Source organism: Physcomitrium patens, chromosome 16, assembly GCF_059467195.1.
Source record: "Physcomitrium patens ecotype Gransden chromosome 16, ASM5946719v1, whole genome shotgun sequence".
In the NCBI taxonomy this organism is placed as follows: domain Eukaryota; kingdom Viridiplantae; phylum Streptophyta; class Bryopsida; order Funariales; family Funariaceae; genus Physcomitrium; species Physcomitrium patens.
This window is the reverse complement of record NC_143425.1, coordinates 5214557-5236262: the sequence shown is the minus strand read 5'-3', so window position 1 is coordinate 5236262 and position 21706 is coordinate 5214557. Positions and strand designations below refer to the sequence as shown.

Below are 21706 nucleotides of genomic sequence, written 5' to 3'. Positions count from 1 at the left end.
TTTATTTTTTTAATAAAATTAATTATAAAAGATCAATGTTTTAAAGCATTTTTAACTTCTATACTATTAAAAAAAATAACAAGTTATAAAAATATTTCTTCTACAACTAAATGCCTATTATATTTCAAAATTATATTTCTCATAATACAACAACTCTTTTAGTAATCTTAGTAACATTAACAAGATAAAGTTAAAAATTACTAATTTATGTAAAATATAAAATAAAATAGTTAGATCTTAATTGAATAATTTATTTAAGTTGATTGTAAAAACTAGATTTATAATGTAAGTCTAAAATTGCTACTAAATGAATTAATTTTTATTTAGAAATCTTTAAGATATGAAATTATCATTATCTAATTTTTATATGTTTTAAATTAGAATAAATTATAAAAAGTCTACGTAGACTTATAACTTTTTGAACAACAAAGGATGTCTCAATAATAAATATGCTTAAATTTAAAAAAATTAAGACAATACTCACTTCTAATCTATTCTTAAAGGTGTTATGGACATTGAACATGAAGATTTTAGGAATATTTTAGGAATTTTTTATTAAGTTCTAAAAGGTTCCAAAAGATCCTAAAAAGATTTCTAAAATATTTTTAGAAGGTTCTAAAAGGTTCTTAGAATATTTTAGTAGATTCCAAAACATTCTACTAGAATTAAGGAAGTTGTCTAAGAAGCTTCTTAGAATTGCTTCATCTTTAAGCAACATAGAAATTTCTTAAGGAGCTTTCTGATACCTAATATACATAGGAGTTGAGGCTAAAGGGATCCTCAATCTTGACAATACATCTCTTGAAGCTCTAGCTTATCTTTTTTGGGGTTGATCTTGTATTCAACTAGTTTAATCAAGTTTTTGTTAGCTTTCTTATTAAAATACTTTTATTCAACCTCTCATTTGATCTTCTATTTAGTATATTTGTGACAAAAGGCTATAAAATGATTTACAATAGAAATTTTCTATCTAAATTAAAACAAATCTAAAAAGTCACAAAAAAAGCTACTAGAAGGAGCAACACAAGAAAAAGAAGTAGATCCTAGATTTGTTGTAGATAGCTACTACATGCACTAATCGGTGAGTTAGACTAAAAAACAAATTAATAGTGGTTGGATAGGAGCTTTGCATAGCAAACTATGCAATGTGATTTTGTGATAAGTATGATTTTTTTTTTTTTTTTTTTTTTAAAGCATTAGTAGATAGTATGATGAAAATATCGTGTTGGAAGCTAAGGTAGAATTCTAGAGGATTTAATGATATAGGAGATGCTTTTATGGCTAAGATTAGCAATGTACTTCTTTGAAAGTTGTACTATCAATATTACTAGATGGTTTGCTAAAATTCTAATTTCTAATATTTCCAAGAATAAGACCCCAAACCTTGATATTCATAATATTATGTAGGCATTATTAACCCTTGCTGCACAATTAGACAACCTATGCATGTCACCTTTTTATTTATCTACAATTATATAATCATTAGGCCTTCTAAGTTGTTGTGTTTGTTTCTCCATTATTGGATGCTACTATTTCATTAGTATATAAAACCATACTTATTTAATGCTAATAGTCAAGTGAAGATTTAGTTTTTGTTGAAATCCTTCTTTGTATCAAAGCATAGTAGTATTCTTGGAGATGAAGAATTGTAGAAAACCATCTAAATATTTAGTGGTGTAACATGTGATAAGTAACAAAATATATTTTTTGAATATTCTTTGGAACTAGATCTAGAATAAATAAGTACCCTAGATATTATTATTTTAAGGAACAAGATATTAGCATTGTCGGCCATCTACAAAATTTGGAAGATGACAATGGATTATATAATCAAGAAAAATAATTTTTTAAAATACATTGAATCAATCAATGAAGAAATTGAAGGAACAAGTAGTAGCAATTTTAGAGCAAAAAAATTGAAAATAGTGGCGGAAGAATGAACTAACAATTCAATATCAATATGCAAAGAATTAGATCTCTGGCACAAGAGAAAAAGGCAAATTCTAGGCATACTCAACCTATCCTTGATAAAAGAACTTCAAGTCTTTATTTTGGATCTAAAGAACCTCAAAAAGACATGGATAAAAATATAAGAACTTTATCAAATACATACACTTGCTGACATCATAGTATTTTGAAACAAGTGGTCAACATCTCATATGTCAAACAACATAGATGTTCTAGCATTCATGTAACTGATTTACAACTTATTGAAAGAACTTTAAGCCAAAAACCAATAGATCAATGATGTTATGATAGTCTACAAGTTCTTCACACATCTTGTATCTTATTTTGATCAGTTTGTACATATTATTTAGAATAAAAGGGCAATTTCAATCATCTCTAAGTTATTTAGTAAGCTACATCTTACAGAAATCAATGTAAAACTTTGACAAGGATCCTTGTAAGGGGGAGCTTTCATTATACAAATCCAAAACATCATCCAGAAAAGATGTTTTTCACATCTTAGTAGGGGAGCTTACAATAATTTTTAGAAAAGAAATGGATTTTTTTTCCAACTATAAATGACTAGAACAAAGCTTGTGTAATTAATGTGGTGAATCAAAGCACTTTGTAAAGGTATGCACTATTCCAGCATTACTCCTTTCAAACTTTCAAAAAACTTATAGATATTTTTTAAAGTGACCTATAGAAGTCTACTTAATATATAATTTTTCAAGAAACAATTCATTATTCATGTCTATCACAGACGAAGACATTGAAACAATTATAATTGTTTTCTTTGTGGATACATCTTTGGATCACAAATGGGTGCTTGACTCAGGAGTATCTTATTATTTTATAAATAGTTTCAACATATTTTCTACCTTAGAATAAGATAGCTGTCACGGACACAAAAATTGTCACGAACAGAGAAATACAGGCTCGAGATCTAACAAGAAGTTCAAGAAGATTTGGCAAGAACTAGATGAATCAGATGAATACAAGAACACTATAGAGGTGAGCTAAAGCTCCAAGAGATGTGTTGTCGAGACTAAAGAACTCTTCAGCCACGATTCCAATATATACTCCTATTTAGGAAACTTCTCAAATAACTTCTACCAATTGGGAAGCTTCTAGAAGGTTTTAGAGACTTGCTTCTAGAAGGTTCTAGAAACTTATCTCTAGAAGGTTCTAAGGACTATGTCCCTAACATCTTCTACCAATTAGAAAGCTTCTCAAGCAACTTCGATCAACTAGGAAGCTTCTAGAAGGTTCTAAAGACTTGTTTCTAGAAGGTTCTAGAAACTTGTCTCTAGAAGGTTCTAAGGACTATGTCTCTAACATCATCCTCTCTTTTAGCTTCGAGGTCTCTAAGAAGCAATGTTGTTGTTAATCAGTACCAATGCAAGAAAATGAAGATCTGTCATATAACATCTGCTATGAACTCCAACTGTTGTTCACAAGGCAAGTGGTTCATCGGTCCTTGAAGCCAACGGTAGTCGCCCACGCCTTCGACTTCTGACCAAGCATGAACTTCCGTGTCCTCATTGTGAAATTATCCTGCAAACATGCCTTCTAGTTGACCATCCTAAGTACGCTCGAACTCGTGGTTAGGAAAGTGAAGACCATAGTCGACGTGGAATCGGCAATGGCTATAGAAGTTCATAAGGGCAATGCCGAGGATTCTTGGATCTTGAACAGATGTCGTAGGAGAGAAAAAAATCTTTCACATCCTTCCACATTTGGGGCCACCAAAAATCTCGAGAAATAAGCTCCAAGGTCTTATTGAATCTAAAATGTTCCACAGTTGGAAAATCGTGGCGAGATTGAAGAATTCAAAGTCGTGTTAGTCCTTTTGAAATATACAACCGCTGCTCAAAGTATAAAAGATCTTCCTCCACCTTGAACTTGTCGTCATTGGTACGTTACTTGATATCAATGGCTACTGATTCTTCAATGGTCACGGCACATACTTGGTTTAGGAAGTCAGCATCAATTGGCACAATAGTAGCGCAAAGCCGAAATTGCTCTGGCTTCAACAATGTCGTACATTGTTGATCAAACACTGCTTCTCCAGCCTTTGGTATAAGATACAATCTCCTCGATAAGGCATCGGATAATCTTTGCTGCTTTGTAGGTCGATAAGTGATAACAAAATCGAACCTAGATAGTAACATACTCCATCGAGCTTGACATCGATTTAGAACTCGAGCCAACATGAAATACTCCAAATTCTTGTGATCTGTAAATACGATCATCGGGTGTACAGCTCCTTCAAGAAAGTGACGCCATTCTTGGAAAGAATCCACTATAGCAAGAAGTTCCTTATCGTGGATCTCATAATTGATTTCAGTAGCAGAGAAATTTTGAGAATAGAATGTAACTGGATGGAGCTTCTTGTCTTCTCCGATTTATGAAAGTACAACTCCCAAAGCAAAATCCGAAGCATCAGTTTCTAAATAGAAGGCCTTTGTAAAGTCTAGATGTACCAAGATTGGAGCCGTAGTAAATGCCATCTTCAAGTCTTGAAATGCCTTCTCTGCTAGAGGTCCCCATTCCAGCTTGTCCTTGCATGTCAACCGAGTGAGAGGAGCAGCAACTTCAAAGTAATTCTTCATGAAGATCCGATAGAAGTTAGCAAAACCAAGAAAGCATTGTACGTCTCTAACCGTCTTCAAAACCTCCTAGGACACATTTGCTTCCACCTTCTTGGAGTCCATCTTCAAGCCTTCCATAGTCGCAATGAACCCCAATAATTCCATCTCCATGTCGTGAAATAAACACTTCTCTAACTTAGCATATAGTCCTCACTCGCATAGTTTTTCCAAGACCAAACGAACGTGCTTTTCATGCTCTTCCTCGTTTTTGGAGAATATCAGAATATCATCTAAGTAAATAACAACAAAATCATCAAGGTGCTCCCGAAAAATGTCATTCGTTATATGTTGAAAGACCGCTGGAGCATTGATAAGACCAAAAGGCATGACATTATACTCAAAATGGCCATACCTTGTAGGGAATGTTGTCTTCCACTCATCTCCTTCCTTGATTCGTATGAGGTTATAAGCTCCCCTTAGATCAATTTTTGTAAAGATCCTTGCACGTCCAAGTTATTCTAAGAGACCAAAAATCAAGGGTAACAGGTAACAATTCTTCTTTGTTATCTTGTTGAGGCCTTGATAGTCCACGCACATCTGCAACGAGCCATCTTTCTTCTTCACAAATAAGATGGGTGCCCCAGTTGACGATTTTGAGTGACGGATGAAGTTCTTGGTTAGATTCTTGTCGATGTGCTTCTGCAACTCCGCCAACTCCATTTGCGATAGATTGTAGATTAGGCGAAAAGGCAGTTGTGCTCCTTCTTATAAGTCTATGGCACAATCATATTGTCGGTGTTTCAGTAGCATGTCGATATTTTTCTTTTGAAATACGTCTTTAAAATCCTTATATTGCTCCGGTATACTTGCTGTCGAGATCTTCTCTCCGGTAGTTGGAGCTGCATATATGACAAACGGTGTGCCTTCCTTGGACGATCTTACAAACGCTCTTGCTCTAATGAATAAGGGTTTTTCTATTCGGGGTTTTCTACTAGGCTTGCTCTTAGATGGTTTTGTGGGAAAGGACATCTTTTGCAACCTCCAATCTAAGGATGGGTTATGCTTTTCCAACTAGGAAAGACCAAGAATAATAGGATTTGATGGGATTCTAATAATATTGAAAATAATATGACTACTATGGCCCTTAAACGTCACTTCTATAGGTTGTGATTCATGGGTGACACTACCAGACAATAAAGGTCATCCATCTATGACCTCAACGTGAACAAGTTTGGATTTTTGTACTAAAGGGATCTAATGACGCTTCGTAAATTCTTCGTTTAAGAAACAAGCAGATGCTCTTGAATCTAATAATGCTAAGCTTCTCAGTTTTTGGGGGCCAATAAACAAAGGGATTGTAAAACAAAGGGCAGGTTGAGTGAAAAGAAAGGAACCTGGTTGTTGTTGCGATATTTCACTGTCCAGCCACACAGTTCCTGTTGTGGCTAGGCATCCTCATTTTCCTGAACAAATGCGCCCTTGGTCCTGACAATGCGTCAATTTTACTTTTTGGGGCAGTTTCCAACTTTGTGGCCTTCTTCACCGCAATATGAGCATAGACCTTCTTCCATACGTTGCTTTTTTTTTCTTCTAGAGTAAGGGATTTGACACGTACCACATTAATTTGCATGTCTTCTACCTTGGAATGTGAATTCACATTGCTTGTCAACATAATTGGGGCGTGGCGAACCATATGTTGTCTTGAACATTGGTCTTGGTGACATTGGAATAGGTAGTTATCGCACTTCACAACTTGGCTAATAGCTTTGTTGAGCATTCGTTGATCAAGAAGAGTTAACAGCAAATCCTTCACATTGTCCCTTAAACCCCAACAGAATTGACTCATCAATGCTTCTTTGTCCCAATTGATGTCGCATACTAATTGCGTGAAATCTGATGCATAGACTGATGTAGAGCGCATCCCTTGTCGTAGTGACCGGATCTTTGTTGTAGCCCATCGAACCTTATCGTGTTCACCAAATGCTTCCGCAAACGCCTCCAAAAAGGTTTCAAAGTTATTTAGTATAGACGATCGTTTCTCAAACAAAGGAGCAAACTATGATAGAGCTTGCCCTGTAAGTAAGGTTCTAATAAGTCCAACACGTGACTCCTCCGTTGGATAGCGTTCAGGCTGTAAAACTATTATCAACCTGATTTGATTGACGAATCATCGAAACTTGGAACGTGTACCATCGAACTTATCCGGAAGGCTAACTCGGGGCTCCTTATGTTGTAGAAATAGCAGTGCTTGTCGAACCTGAGGCAAAGTTGTTTCTCCAAGTGTAGAAGTTTGAGGCTGGTGCAACCTAGATTGTGCCATCCCAGATGCTCTATCATTATGAAGCCTTGCCACAACTCCTTCAATCTCTGCAGTTCTTTGTGATAATGTAGCGAGGGCATTCATAATAGCATCCAACTTGGACTCCAAACTTTTCGTCATATTAATGTTTTGGCCTCCAGCTATTCTAAGAGAAGGACAGAAATGACTCTACAAGAAGACAATATTGGTTTAGAAGAGGGTACTTTGTAACCTCTAAAACACCTTAAGAGCTTTAAGAAAAGGAATAATCTACTCTCCAAGAAGAATAAGACTCCAATATTATAACAAAAGAAGTATCAGTTTAGAGGAGGGTAATCCGCAATCTCTAAAATGCTAGTACACCTTCAAGTAGAGGGATAATCCACACTCTAACGAGGAAGAAACTAGCTGTGATATCTAAGGTGAGTTCAGTCTCGACAAACTGTCACAAATATAGAAATTGTCACGGTCACAGAAATACAGGCTCAAGATCTAACAAGAAGTTCAAGAAGATTTGGCAAGAACTAGATTAATCGGATGAATACAAGAACACTAGAGAGATGAGCTAGAGCTCCAAGAGATGTGTTGTCGAGACTGAAGAACTCTTCAGCCTCGATTCCAATATATACTCCTATTTAGGAAACTTCTCAAGTAACTTCCACCAACTGAGAAGCTTTTAGAAGCTTCTAGAGACTTGCTTCTAGAAGGTTCTAAAAACTTGTCTCTAAAAGGTTCTAAGGACTATGTCTCTAACATCTTCTACCAACTAGGAAGCTTCTCAAGCAACTTCGATCAACTAGGAAGCTTCTAGAAGGTTCCAGAGACTTGCTTCTAGAAGGTTCCAGAGACTTGCTTCTAGAAGGTTCTAAGGACTATGTCCCTAACAATAGCTTATAGGAAATTTTGACATTGGCCTTAAGTAAAGATCATGTGATTCAAAACAAAAGAATCATTAAACTTTCAATGCCAAGTGATAAAATAAAAATAATCCAAGATGTTTTTAAAAGAAGTAGATGCAAAGTATCAAAGTTATGTAATATAAGAAAATGTAGAAGTGCATAGATAAATAATATATTGAAAGCCATCTATATCTTGTGAAAATGTTTTTGTAATTAGAAGAGAAGCATTTCAAAAAAAAAAAAATACTAAATATATACCTATCATAAACAAAGCTAAAGACATGTTAGGAAAGACCTTTGAAATTTTGGTACTAAGAACTTATAGGGAAAATATCACGCATGCCCTTGAAATTTTCCAAAATATTAAAAATACCCCTCAATTCTTGATGATAGCAAATCTACCCCTACATTTTGTGATAATTGCAAAAATGCCCTTTGGAGTGATAACCTGTCTAATTCCAGTTTTTTTTTAATTTGAACTGGGGCCCGAAGCGATACTTTTTTGCACTGCTTGGGCCCCGCACTAAATAAACGCCTATCTTTACACTTAGCAAATTGTCCCTTCTTCACAGCTGGGGCTCTTCACTGCTGAGGCTCGGTGAGCACTAACGATCACTTGGACAAAACCCAACAAGGGATCAACTCCTTCCGCAACTCACTCTGCCTGTCCCGATCCGAAAGACTGGTGTAAGAGGAAGAGCCGTGGACAGTTGCAACCACGCAGCAGCAGCCTGCAAACTCACAGCCCATCCAGAATCCTCCAATAATCCTCCAACATACGTGCTCTTCCGTCCACACATTAAAACACTGTTTTTGCACCTCTGAAGTATATTAGGTGTTGAATCTATCCAAAAGTCCAGTTTCTGCAATCCATCTACAAACTGGAGAAAGACGACGCCTATCACATGCCCATTGGATTTGGGATATTTTTCCCAGCAATAATGAAAGCTGCCGAGGCATTGGAACTGGATTTACCATATGATGCCACTATCGCGGCTGAAATAGAGAAGAAGATGAAAAAGTGAGCCGTCCTGTTTCACCAGCTCCTAACTTTCAAAATGTCATTGCAGAATTATAGTGAATGTCCAGGCAACTATAGAAGCGCTGCTGAATGAGCAAATCTGCTACGACTGCAAAACGTGTTCTCATTTGCATTCAATGAATTGGGAGCATAGATATTTTTTATGATTGATTTGAGCAGGATTCCTTTGGCGATGGTGCATTAGTACCCCACCACTTTGCTGCATTCTCCGGAAGGCCTTAACCGAAAAGTAGATTGGAACAAGCCCCTCCAGCTACAGTCCGAGAATAGCTTTCTTGTATTCACCAACATCCACTACATGCGCCCTTATGTATACAAAAGATGCCAAGTGCTTCGACTACTTAAACGAGCTCCTCATCATGTTTGACCACGCTTGTCTAAACGTGTACCCCATTCATCTCTTCGAGCGTCTGTGGACAGTAGACCGCCTACAAAGGCTGGGAATAACCCGCCACTTTGAGCGAGAAGTTAGACAGTGCCTACAATATGTATACCAGTATGCCTTTTATCCATGACAGATTTGAATTGGAGTGTGCCACTCAACGTCTTCATCTTGTGATGTTCGGACTCAACGATTGAAATTTTGTCTTGAACTTATTCTTTGTCACGACTCTTTCTGCGTGCAGATACTAGAAGAATTGTGGTATTGGCTGGGCCAGCAATTCAACTGTGCAGGACGTGGATGACACGGCAATGGCCTTCCGCCTTCTCCGCACACACGGATTCGACGTCAAGGAAGACTGCTTCAGACAGTTTTTCAAAGATGGTGAGTTCTTCTGCTTCGCCGACCAGTCTAGCCAAACCGTCACGGGAATGTTCAACCTCAGCCGAGCATTGCAAACGCTGTTTCCAAAGGAAACACTCCTTAAAAAAGTCAGAAGCTTTTCAAGAAGCTTTTAGAAAACTAAGCATGAAAACAATGAATGCTTTGACTAGTGGATACTCACAAAGGATCTAGCAATCGAGGAGGAGTACAATCTCACATTCCCCTGGTGTACTAGCCTTCCTTGTCTTGAGCATTGCACCTACTTGAACCAATATGGTACTGATGTTATCTGGATCGACAAGTCGCTCTATAGAATGCCGGCCATCTCCAACAAAGTGTTTCTCAAATTGGCCAAAGCCAACTTCAACATGTGCCAAGCTCTTCACGAGAAGGAGCTCGAGCATGTCATCAAATGGAATGCTAGCTGCAAATTCAAAGACCTCGACTGTGCTAGACAAAAATCCATCGAGTGCTACTTCGCAGGCGCTGCAACAATGTTTGAGCCCAAAATGGTGCCGGTGAGGCTCGTTTGGGCACGTTGTTGAGTGCTCACCACCGTTCTAAAAGACTACTTCAACGTTGGTACATACGTGGACGAGCTTCGGGATTTTGTGCAGGTTGTGAGGACGTGGAATCCCAAGCTCATCAACGGGTTTGTCCTACCTTGACTTGGAGCACTTTGCAGCAAAGGTTTTTTCTGGATGAACTGTGAGTTCGCAGGCTGCTGCTGCGTGGTCGCATCTGTCCACGGCTCTTCCTCTTACACCAGTCTACCGGATCGGGACAGGGAGAGTGAGATGCGGAAGGAGTTGATCCCTTGTTGGGTTTTGTCCCAGTGATCGTTAGTGCTCACCGAGCCTCAGCAGTGATGAGCCCCAGCTGTGAAGAAGGGACAATTTCAGTAAAGATATGCGTTTATTTAGTGCAGGGTCCAGGGCGTGTGGAAAAGTGCCGCTCTGGGCCCCAATTCAAACCCAAAAAAACTGGCATTAGACAGGTTATCACTCCAAAGGGCATTTTTTGGAATTATCACAAAATGCTATTATGAAGAATTGAGGGGTATTTTTAATATTTCGGGAAATTTCAAGGGGCATGTGTGATATTTTATCAAACTTATATATATATATATATATATATATATATTTATATATGTACTATTTTTTTTAAAAAAATATTACCAATGTACAATAAAATAAGAAGCATCTCAAACAATGCTTGTGTACTTGTAGATATATGAGTTGGTGACAAAATGCTTATAAAATATAGAAGTTGAATTATTCTATTACGATTAGTATTTCTAATAATTAATACTATAAAAGTATTTTGGAAATTATTGATTATTGTGGATATAAGTTAGGACTATAATATAATATTTTTACCAAAATAATTTCTAATCATGTTGTAATATTATAATATTTTATTTAAGCATAATAAAAGAAATTGATTTAAGGATTTCTAAAATTTTACAATAACAAACATGAATATTATAAAATATGTAATACAACATTAAATAGACACATCCTCTAAAAACTCACCATAATTGTAATGTCTTTGTAAGGTATGTTTTATGTATTTCAAGTACTTCACTACAAAAAAACTTGTGTTGCTTTAATAGATTATTATATAATTTTAGCTTATTTAAGAGTAAATAATAGATGATTAATAGATCACTTTGTATTTTTTTGGTTAATCAAGTGAAGAACTAAGAAATTCTATAAAATCAAAAATTATCTATTATAATAATAAGAACACATGTATATAAGAGTAATATCATAAAACTTAATTTTTTTAAAAAATATATAATTTATTTAAAATTATGATTTATAACTATATCACAAGATAATACTTAGTTAACAATTTTTATATAAAATATAAGATAGACTCTTAAATGTATATAGTTTTTAATATTTATGTTGTATTTAAAATTTTAATAATTTAATCACTTGATTTTAAAGTTTTTACATTAACAATAAATCAATTGTATTACTTTAGATTTTCAAGTATACTCAAGTTATTATTTTAGATCGTAAAACCTTTTTTTTTCTATTATACAACTTTAAAAATACTATAACTAAATTATAAATTTAAAATATTAATTTAATAAATATTATTATTTTAAAAAATAAATTATAAGAGAATCATGTTTCAACTAGAAGTAATTTATGTACATAATTAAAATACATATATAGTAAAAAAACTGAAATACTTGAGATTAAAAATAAATATGTAATAAAATAAATTATAGTAGTTTTAGTTTATTTTTATAAATCTAAATATAAAAAATATTTTTTGAAATTAAAAGGCTATTTAAAATAGTAAAAATATATTAAATTAGATTTATTATTATTATTCTTAGAAATACATACATATATATATATATATATATATATATATATAAACATGAATTGAAATATTTTTATAGTTAATTATAGCATTAACAATTTTATTTTATGTATGATAGTGAAGTTAGTTTGATTATCAATAACAATAGACATTAGTTTTAGTTATTAAAATTAATTTTATAACTATTAAAAGGATAGATTTAAATTAAAATATTCAAGATTAAAGAATAGAAATCGACTATTCTTCTATTAGATTCTAGTCACTTATATATTAAACTTTGGAAAGCTCAAATGTTCTTTGTTCTTTCTTTGATTGATAGTAAGTCCATATTAAAAAGTTTTTTTTAAAGGTTTAATATTAATGGTTTAAATTTCTAAATATATGAATTTAATTATACCTAGAATTAAAAACATATTTTTAGTTCATTTTTAGATAAAAAGATTATGTTTTAGGTAGTTTAAAACAACAAACTTAAAAGTAGGAATTCTTAGTACTTTTACTATAAATTTATTAAAAAGTAAAATTAAAAATATTGGTTGTATTAAGATAGAATTTAGTGAATTGAAATCATAAAATAAATTTTGATAAACGAAAAAAATAGCTAAGTGTGAATCCAAAATTCTTTTTTAAAATATTTATAATAAATATATAAATTTTTTTAATATTTTACTTTTAAAGATTTTATTGATTTTTTATTATAACTAAATTAAAATTTTAATTATTAAATATTAAATATAAGAATGTAATTTATTATTAATTTAACTATTCTTGAGATTATAATTTATGTTAGAATTTGGGTTGGAATTTAGATTTGACAATTTAATATGTAAGTTTAAAAGTTAAATATTTAATTTTCTTCTTGTAATTAATATATAAAATAAATTTAGATTTATTTAAAATTAGATTCAATATAGAAAAAATAATACTTAAAGTTTAAAAAATGTTTATTTTTTAAAAGTTATTATTAAAATTTAAAATTATATTTAAATCCGTACTTTTCGTAAAATTTAGGATCATGGTTCAATTAAGATTTAAAATTAAAATTAAATTACATAAAGATCATTTAAAGTATTTTGATTCTTTTTTTACTTTTTAGGACTAAGAATTATGATTAATAATAAAAAATTAGATTTTTATCAAAGTTTAAGTTTAATTTTTAAAATTCAATACAAGATTAGAATCAAGACTTAAATTGGACTTGTATTTATGCTAAAGTTAATTTTTGGTTAGATATACATTAGAAAATATATTGAGATTCAGCTTAAAATTAAAAAGTACATCATTAAGGATGAAAAAAAGATTTAGATTATACTTTATAATTAATTATAGTTTGAAGTTTTTGTTAGTTTTTATATTTTAATTATAATTTGGATTATAAAAAATAATAATATTTGCAGTAAACTATTAGACTACATATAGTTTTTTGTTTCAAAAATTCAAAAATTTCAAAGTTATAACAGATCTAAACAATGTCAATACAAAAATTAGTTATTTTATAAAAATTATGTTAATAATTTTTTAAAAAAATCTTAAGTAATTAAATAAGTTATTAAAATTTTATTTCTATATTAATTAATGTATGAAATAATAAATATTATCATTAAGAGATTATGACTAGATTTGTATAATAAATAAAATCTCTCTAGAAAAATACAAAAATAGTGGTAGTTTTAGTAGCCTTAGGTTTTTGTGTTTATCCTCTATCAATCTAAAATCCACATATGTAGATATATATATAGAAGAGAGGGATCTAATAGAAGCATATTTCTTTCTTATTAAAGAAATAAATCCGGATGTTATAATAGGATATAACATATTCATGTTTGATTTTAAATACATTGATACTAGACTACGAAGAAAGCTTATTAACTTACCTTCAAGCTCCAGAGTGCAAGGTATTGGTATTGAAAGAATCGATATTAACTGGAGCAGTTCAGCATACGGCTTTAATGACTATGTAGTCATTGATCTACCAGGAGGTACTGTTATAGTCGTTTACCAGTATGTTACAAAGGAGTATAAGCTGCAAAGCTATAGCTTGTCTTCTGTGTCAGAGAAGTTCAAAGGAAATAAGTATATATATATGTAGATATATATATATATATATATATATATACATACATATAATCTTTTTTTTTTCTATTAAAAATAATAAAAGTATCTTAAAATAGAGATAATTTATTGAAGAACTTAACTTAACTTGTTATAACAATTGTAAAGATTTTTATTGAATGATATTTTCTAATATATATATATATATATATATATATATATTTTGCATTGTTTACAATCCAATAAGTAAATAAAAAGCATACTTCAAAATAAAAATATATAGTTATTAGTTTCTACTTCTTTCTATCTTTTACTAATAAATTCTAAATGAATCAATTATTTTATTTCTTTATTTATTCTTATATTTTGTTCAATCTTGAATTAAGTTTTGCAATAATATAGATCTAGTTTAGTTCTTCCATCCAAAAGTTATCTTACAACATAATAGTATTACTTTGCAAGAAGCTACTAGGCAACAATTCCTCTAAATAAATCTTTATAAGATGCAATTAGTCTTGAAGCTTATATAAGTTGTGAATTGTTAATATTTTGATTCTTTCTAAAAGGCCCATAAATAAATATATATGACCTTCAAAAGTTCTACCATACTCATGTACAAGATCTTTCTAAATACAATCATTTTTATTCCACACAAGCTTGGTATGCAAAGCCAATTCCATTGAAGCAAAAAATATATATAATATAATACAATATAATATACTATAATGAAATACAACTTTGATGCAAATACCTATATTAAGGTGTAACATATCCGAGTAGGATTAAAATCATATAGTGATGTAAGCTGCAATTCAAGGCTTCATATAAGACAATACCTGTTAAGGACAAGAACTCGATGAAAAAATAATTCAAACAAGTGAACCTTCACTCAAAGAAAGGTAAAAAATATATATATAAACAAGTATATATATTGAAAGAGAAACTGAAATGGCTATTGCCAAAAGACAAGAAAACTAGAGACCCTTGAAACTAGACTAGAAGCAAGAAAGGAGTTGACAAGAGTGAAGAAGCCTTCACTCTTGTCTCTATATATACTATCTAACTAAGAGCTACGTGGCGACGTTCTATAGGACCTCCAATATGTGTTGACTTTGTAGGACACATGCCTCGACTTACAAGACAAGTTTTTGTACGTGTGGGCCACATAGTTAGCTTGATCTTTAAGCTAACAACATGTGTGGCACATGGCCAACTTGTTGACCACGTTTCTAATCCAAAAAGTCAATTAAAGACACCTATGAAGTCAAAGCAACATCTTTGAAGCTTCTAAGAATCTTCCATATTAAATACTATAGAATTTAATTACTTTTACCTACTTGTATATGTAATTACTAGCTTACATGAGTATACCCGTGACATTACCCCTCCCCCCCTCCCTTCTAGAAACGAGTTCAATGAGGAGTGGTTATCATATGTTGAAGAAATCTATGATGCGACAAATTATATTCGCCACACACTCTGATCTTTGTTCTCTTCGAAGATGATTGATAGGACCTCTCAACCATCAGTAGTGTCCCATACTAGGGCGGGAAGACCACCCAGTTATTTGATCATTGTTGAGGCCTTCATAACTTCCTTCCAATAGAACATTTGGAATACCATCAAGAGTTGTTCCTACCTATAGCAAAATCACCAAACATTGGAAGTCCCTTCCCGAATTGTGATACCAAATGCATTATATCTCGCCATCTATTCAAGGAAGAACATGTTGTTCTTTAAGATCTTCATCTCGATTGTGTCATCTTGAAGGTTGTGACAATCGTAATGTCTCATCCGATAGGTCAACAAATAAAGGTTCTTGAGTCGAATCTATTGGTTGTTGGTTCTCCATCTCTTGAGCGTCACAACTACAAAGAAGCTACAAACAAGGATTGAAAGTAGAATGTTATCTTGCCTAGATGTTTTTTCTTTTATAAAGAAGGTTTTCATCTTGATTTTGATGGATGTCGTCGATGAAAAGCCTCCACCGCCTATGCTGCATTTGTAATATTCTTTATTGGCTCCCATGTGCATTCACTAATATCATATCCGCGCCAATGGACAAGATATTCTAATTTATTTCGATGTCGCCTTGAATCTAAAACTTCTTCTACTTCAAACTCTTCATTATTGTTCACTTCTATAGGAGGAGGTGGAGCTTGTCATCTTCTTGGTATGTCCACTGTCTTGTATGATTCAAGAAGAGACACGTGGAATACTAGATGGATTTTTATTGACTCTGGTAGATGTAAACGATATGCAACTGGATTGATTTGAGCATAAATAGAAAATGGTCCAAGCCTTTGATAGTCCAACTTGTCATAAGGACGAGTAGTCTTGATATTGTGATGAAGTAGCCATACCTTATCACCCAAGAGGAATGGTGGTTGTTCCTTTCGATAGACATCCGCATTGAACTTTTGTGTCACGGATACAAAATACAGACAAGAAAACTAGACAAGAAGTTCAAGAAGAACTGGATTAATCAGATGAGTACAAGAACAACACCAGAAAGGTGAGCTAGAACTCCAAGAGATGTGTTGTCGAGACTGAAGAACCCTTCAGCCTCGACTCCTATATATACTACTGAATAGGAAGCTTCTTGAGCTACTTCCGCTAACTAGGACGCTTCTCCAACAACTTCTACTAATTAGGAAACTTCTCAAGCAACTTCCTAGAATCTATCAGAATATTCTAGAACCTTCTAAGAATATTCTAGAACCTTCTAAGAGAATCTTTAGGGAATATTCTAAGAATCTTCTAGAACCTTCTAAAGGAATCTTTAGAGAATCTTTAGAGAATATTCTCGAAGAATCTTCCAATGTATGTCCATGACATCACCTCCTCTTCTAGCTTCGAGGTCTCCGAGAAGCAATGTTGTTATCAGTCAATACCAACGCAAGAAAATGAAAATCTGTCGCATCGCATCCGCTATGAATTCCAATTGTTGTTCGCGAGGCAAATGATTCATCGACCCTTGGAGCCAACGGTAGTGACCAACACCTTCAACCTCTGACCAAGCGTGGACTTCTGTGTCTTCATTGTGAAACTGTCCTCCAAACACACCTTCTGGCTGACCGTCGTAGGCAGGCTCGACCTCAAATACAATTACTAGCGATCTGTTGCTCGGTATCCTCCGACGTCATCGTGGTGCAGGCGGTTCTTCATCTCGCGGTCGTCTTCGTGAGCTAGTCGCTTGAGATGACATAACAAGTGTAGTATCTTGACTATCCATGTCTAAAGGCTAAAATGATGAGAGCAAACTATAGTTGCTAACAAAGTTCTACACTATCGAACTATGGGTTTTGGAGGTGCCCTCCTCCCTTTTTATGCTACTTGATGAGCAAGCTTCAGCAAGAAGCTATCGTTGAATCGGCTTAGGTTTATGAGGATATCGTTGATGAAATTCTTGTACCTTTTTTGGCGCATTGGCAAGATTTTCGGCACGCTCCCACGTTCGTTCATTGATGTCGTATCCACTCCAATGCACTAAATACTCCAATTTTCTCCTATTACGCCGTGAATCTAGTACCTTTTCCACCTCGTATTCCTCATGGTTTTCAATTTCGATACTTGGTGGCGGACTTTGTACTCTTTGGGGAAAAGATGACTCTCGATAAGGTTCCAACAAAGACACGTGAAAGACTGGATGTACCTTCATAGTAGCTGGTAACTCCAGACGATATGCCACCGGATTGATCTGCTTCCCGATAACAAATGGCCCTAATCTCCGATAGTCCAATTTGTCACATGGCCGCTTGGTCTTGATATTCCGTCGAAGAAGCCATACTTTACTTCCAACTTTAAAAGTAGGCGCCTCATTTCGATATTTATCTGCAGATGCCTTGTAACTTTCTTGGGCAGATTGCAATTGAAGCTTCAACGTCGCTTGAAGCTCCGATAGTTGCTTCACAAATCCTTCAGCTGCTAGGTTGTTATTTGCTCAAGAACTCAATAAATCGAGCTTGGGGTGGTATCCGTAGTTGGAGAAGAATGGTGTTTGTTGAGTTGACGCATGAAGAGTGTTGTTGTATGCGAACTCAGCAAGCGGTAGATATGCAGTCCAATCATCTTGTTGATAGTTGATGCTGCATCGTAAATATTGCTCCAAAACTTGATTCACCCGCTCCGTTTGACTGTCAGTTTGAGGATGAAAAGCCGAAGAGAGCTTAATATCCACCTTCAATATCTCAAAGAGGGACCTCCAAAACTTGGATACAAACTGAGTACCTCGATCCGACACGATATCATCTGGTAGGCCATGATAACGATATATGTTATCAAGAAAGAGTCTTGCGGTGTCTTCACTTGACGATGTTTTCTTGCAAGGCACGAAATGCGCCATCTTTGTAAATCGATCTACCACAACAAAGATGCTGTCAAATGAATTCGATGGCAGTAGGTCCGTAATGAAGTCCATAGAAACTGAAGACCATGGTCGGTGCGGAATAGGCAATGGCTGGAGAAGTCCATATGGACGATGTCGAGGGATCTTGGATCTTGAACAAACATCACAAGAAAGGACAAATTCCTTCACATCCTTCCACATTTGGGGCCACCAAAAATCTCGTGAAATGAGCTCCAAAGTCTTGTTGAATCCAAAATGTCCCGCAGCTGGAAAGTCGTGGCGAGATTGAAGTACTCGGAGTCGAGTTGGTCCTTTTGGGATATACAACCGCTCCTCAAAATACAGAAGATCTCCCTCCACCTTAAACTTGTCATTATCGACACGTTGTTTGATGTCAAGAGCTATAGAATCCTCAATGGTCGAAGTACGTACCTCGCTAAGGAAGCCGTCATCGATAGTTGCAACAGTAGCAAAAATCCTGAATTTTTTTGGTTTCAACAATGTTGTACATTGTTGATCAAACGCTGCTTCTCCAGCCTTTGGTGCAAGATACGATCTCCTCGATAATGCGTCAGATAATCCTTGCTGTTTTTCAGGGCGGTAGGTGATAATAAAGTCAAATCGTGATAGAGACATATTCCATCGAGCTTGACGACGATTCAAAATTCGAGCTGTCATGAAGTACTCCAAATTCTTGTGGTCCGTATAAACAGTCACTGGATGTGCAGCTCCTTCGAGGAAGTGACGCCACTCTTGGAAGGCATCCACTATAGCAAGCAGCTCTTTGTCGTGGATCTCGTAGTTGATCTCAGCAGCAGAGAACTTCCGTGAATAGAACGCAATTGGGTGAAGCTTCTTGTCTATGCCCATCTGTGAAAGCACAGCTCCCAAAGCAAAATCTGAAGCATCGGTCTCTAAATAGAAAGCCTTTGCAAAGTCAGGGTGTACCAAGATTGGAGCCGTAGTGAATGCCGTCTTGAGATCTTGAAATGCTTTTGCTGCTTGTGATCCCCATTCGAGCTTGTCTTTGCTTGTTAGACGCGTGAGTGGTGCAGCAACTTGAGAATAATTCTTGATGAAGATCCGATAGAAGTTAGCAAATCCAAGAAAACACTGAACATCTCTAACCGTCTTCGGAACTTTCTAAGATATAATTGCTTCTACCTTTTTTGGATCCATCTTCAAGCCCTCTGTAGTCGCAATGAAACCCAAAAATTCCATCTCATTCTGGTGAAATTGACACTTCTCCAACTTGGCATAGAGTCCTCGTTTGCGTAGTTTTTCAAGAACCAAACAAACGTGCTTCTCATGTTCTTCTTCATTCTTGGAAAATATCAAAATATCATCCAGATAGATGACAACAAAGTCATCGAGGTACTCCCGAAAGATGTCGTTCATCATATGCTGAAAGACCGCTGGAGCATTGGTAAGACCAAAAGGCATGACATTGTACTCAAAATGGCCATACCTTGTACGAAAGGCTGTCTTCCATTCATCTCCTTCTTTGATTCGCACAAGGTTGTAGGCTCCTCTTAAATCAATCTTTGTAAAAATCCTTGCACGTCCAAGTTGATCTAAGAGGCCGGAGATCAAAGGTAAGGGATAGCGATTTTTCTTGGTCACCTTGTTGAGTCCTCAGTAGTCCACGCACATCCGTAGTGAGCCATCCTTTTTCTTCACGAATAGGATTGGTGCTCCAGCTGGCGACTTTGAATGTCGAATAAAATTCTTGGCTAGATTCTCATCGATGTACTTCCGTAATTCTGCCAACTCCGTCTGCGATAGGTTGTATATTGGACCAAAAGGTGGTTGCGCTCCTTCCTCCAAGTCTATGGCGCAATCATATGGTCGATGTTCTGGCAGTATATTGGCGTTCTTCTTCTGAAACACGTCTTCAAAATCCCTATATTGCTCTGGTATATTCGATGTTGAGATATTCTCGCCGCTAGTTGGAGCTGCATAAATGACAAATGGTGCGCCTTCCTTGGACGATCTTAGGAACGCTCTCGCTCCAATAAACATGGATTTCTTCATGTAGGTTCTACCAACAGGTTTATTATTATTTTTTTCAGGAAATGTTATCCTTCGTAGCCTCCAATCAATGGACGGATTATGATCTTCTAACCAAGAAAGACCAAGGATAACAGGGCTTGATGGGGTTCTAATAATATTAAAAATAACGTGACTACTATGGTCCTTAAACACCACTTCTATAGGTTCTGATTCGTGGGTAACGTTGCTTGACAATAAGGGTCGTCCATCTATCACCTCTACGTGAACAGGTTTGGACTTCTGTACTAAACGGATCTTGTGGCGTTTAGCAAACTCTTCATCTAAAAAACAAGTAGATGCCCCCGAATCCAATAAAGCTAAAGTTTTTTGTTTTTGAGGGCCTAAAAACAAAGGAATTGTAAAACAACGGGCAGGTTGGACAGAGAAGGAGGAACCTGATTGTTGTCGTGATATTAGATTGTCCAGCCGCACGGTTCTTACTATGGCTGGGCGTCGTCGTTTTCCGGAATCATCGCACTTCTAGTCTTGACAGGGTGCCAATTTTGCTTCTTTGGGCAATTTCCAACCTTGTGACCTTCTTCTCCACAATACAAACATAACCCTTCCTCCATACGCCGTTTCTTCTCTGTTGGAGTAAGAGATCGGACACGTGCCTTGTCGATTTGCATGTCTGTTGCCTCCGAATGTGAGTTTAAGCTATTTGCAGACATAGTCACGTCGTAACGAGTCATTTGGTGTCTTGGACGTTGGTCTTGGCGACGCTGGAATAGGCGGTTGTCACACTTTACAGCTTGGCTAATGGCTTTGTTGAGCGTTTGAGGATCAGGAAGAGATAACAGCAAGTCCTTCACATCATCCTTCAAGCCCCAATAAAACTGACTCACCAACGCCTCTTCACCCCAATTAATGTCACTTGCCAATTGTTTGAAATCCGAGGCATAGACTGATGTAGAGCGTGTTCCTTGTCGTAGCGATCGGATCTTTGTTGTAGCCCATCGAACTTTATCATGCTCGCCAAATGCTTCTGCAAACGCCTCCAAGAACGTTTCAAAGTTGCTCAGGATTGGCGATCGCTTCTCGAATAAGGGAGTAAACCAAGACAGAGCTTGTGCTGTAAGCAAGGTTCCAACAAGCCCAACACGCGCTTCCTCCGTCGGATAACGTTCGGGTTGTAAAATTGTTATCAACCTGATTTGGTTGACAAAACCTCGAAACTTGGAACGAGTTCCATCAAACTTATCCGGAAGACTAACTCGAGGCTCCTTTCGTTGTAGGACTACTCGATCTTGTTGAACTGAAGGTAGAACTGCTTCTTCTGGCGCAGAAGTTTGAGGTTGATATGCTTTAGATGGCGCTATCCCAGATGCTCCATTGTTATGGAGTCCTACCATGACTCCTTCGAT

At 35.3% G+C, this 21706-nt stretch overlaps 1 pseudogene; it reads left to right on the top strand.

The window, feature by feature from the left end:
* The first annotated feature begins 9103 nt into the window (after positions 1-9103).
* On the top strand, positions 9104-10470 carry LOC112293023 (ent-kaurene synthase CPS/KS, chloroplastic pseudogene; annotated as a pseudogene).
* The last annotated feature ends 11236 nt before the right edge of the window (positions 10471-21706 follow it).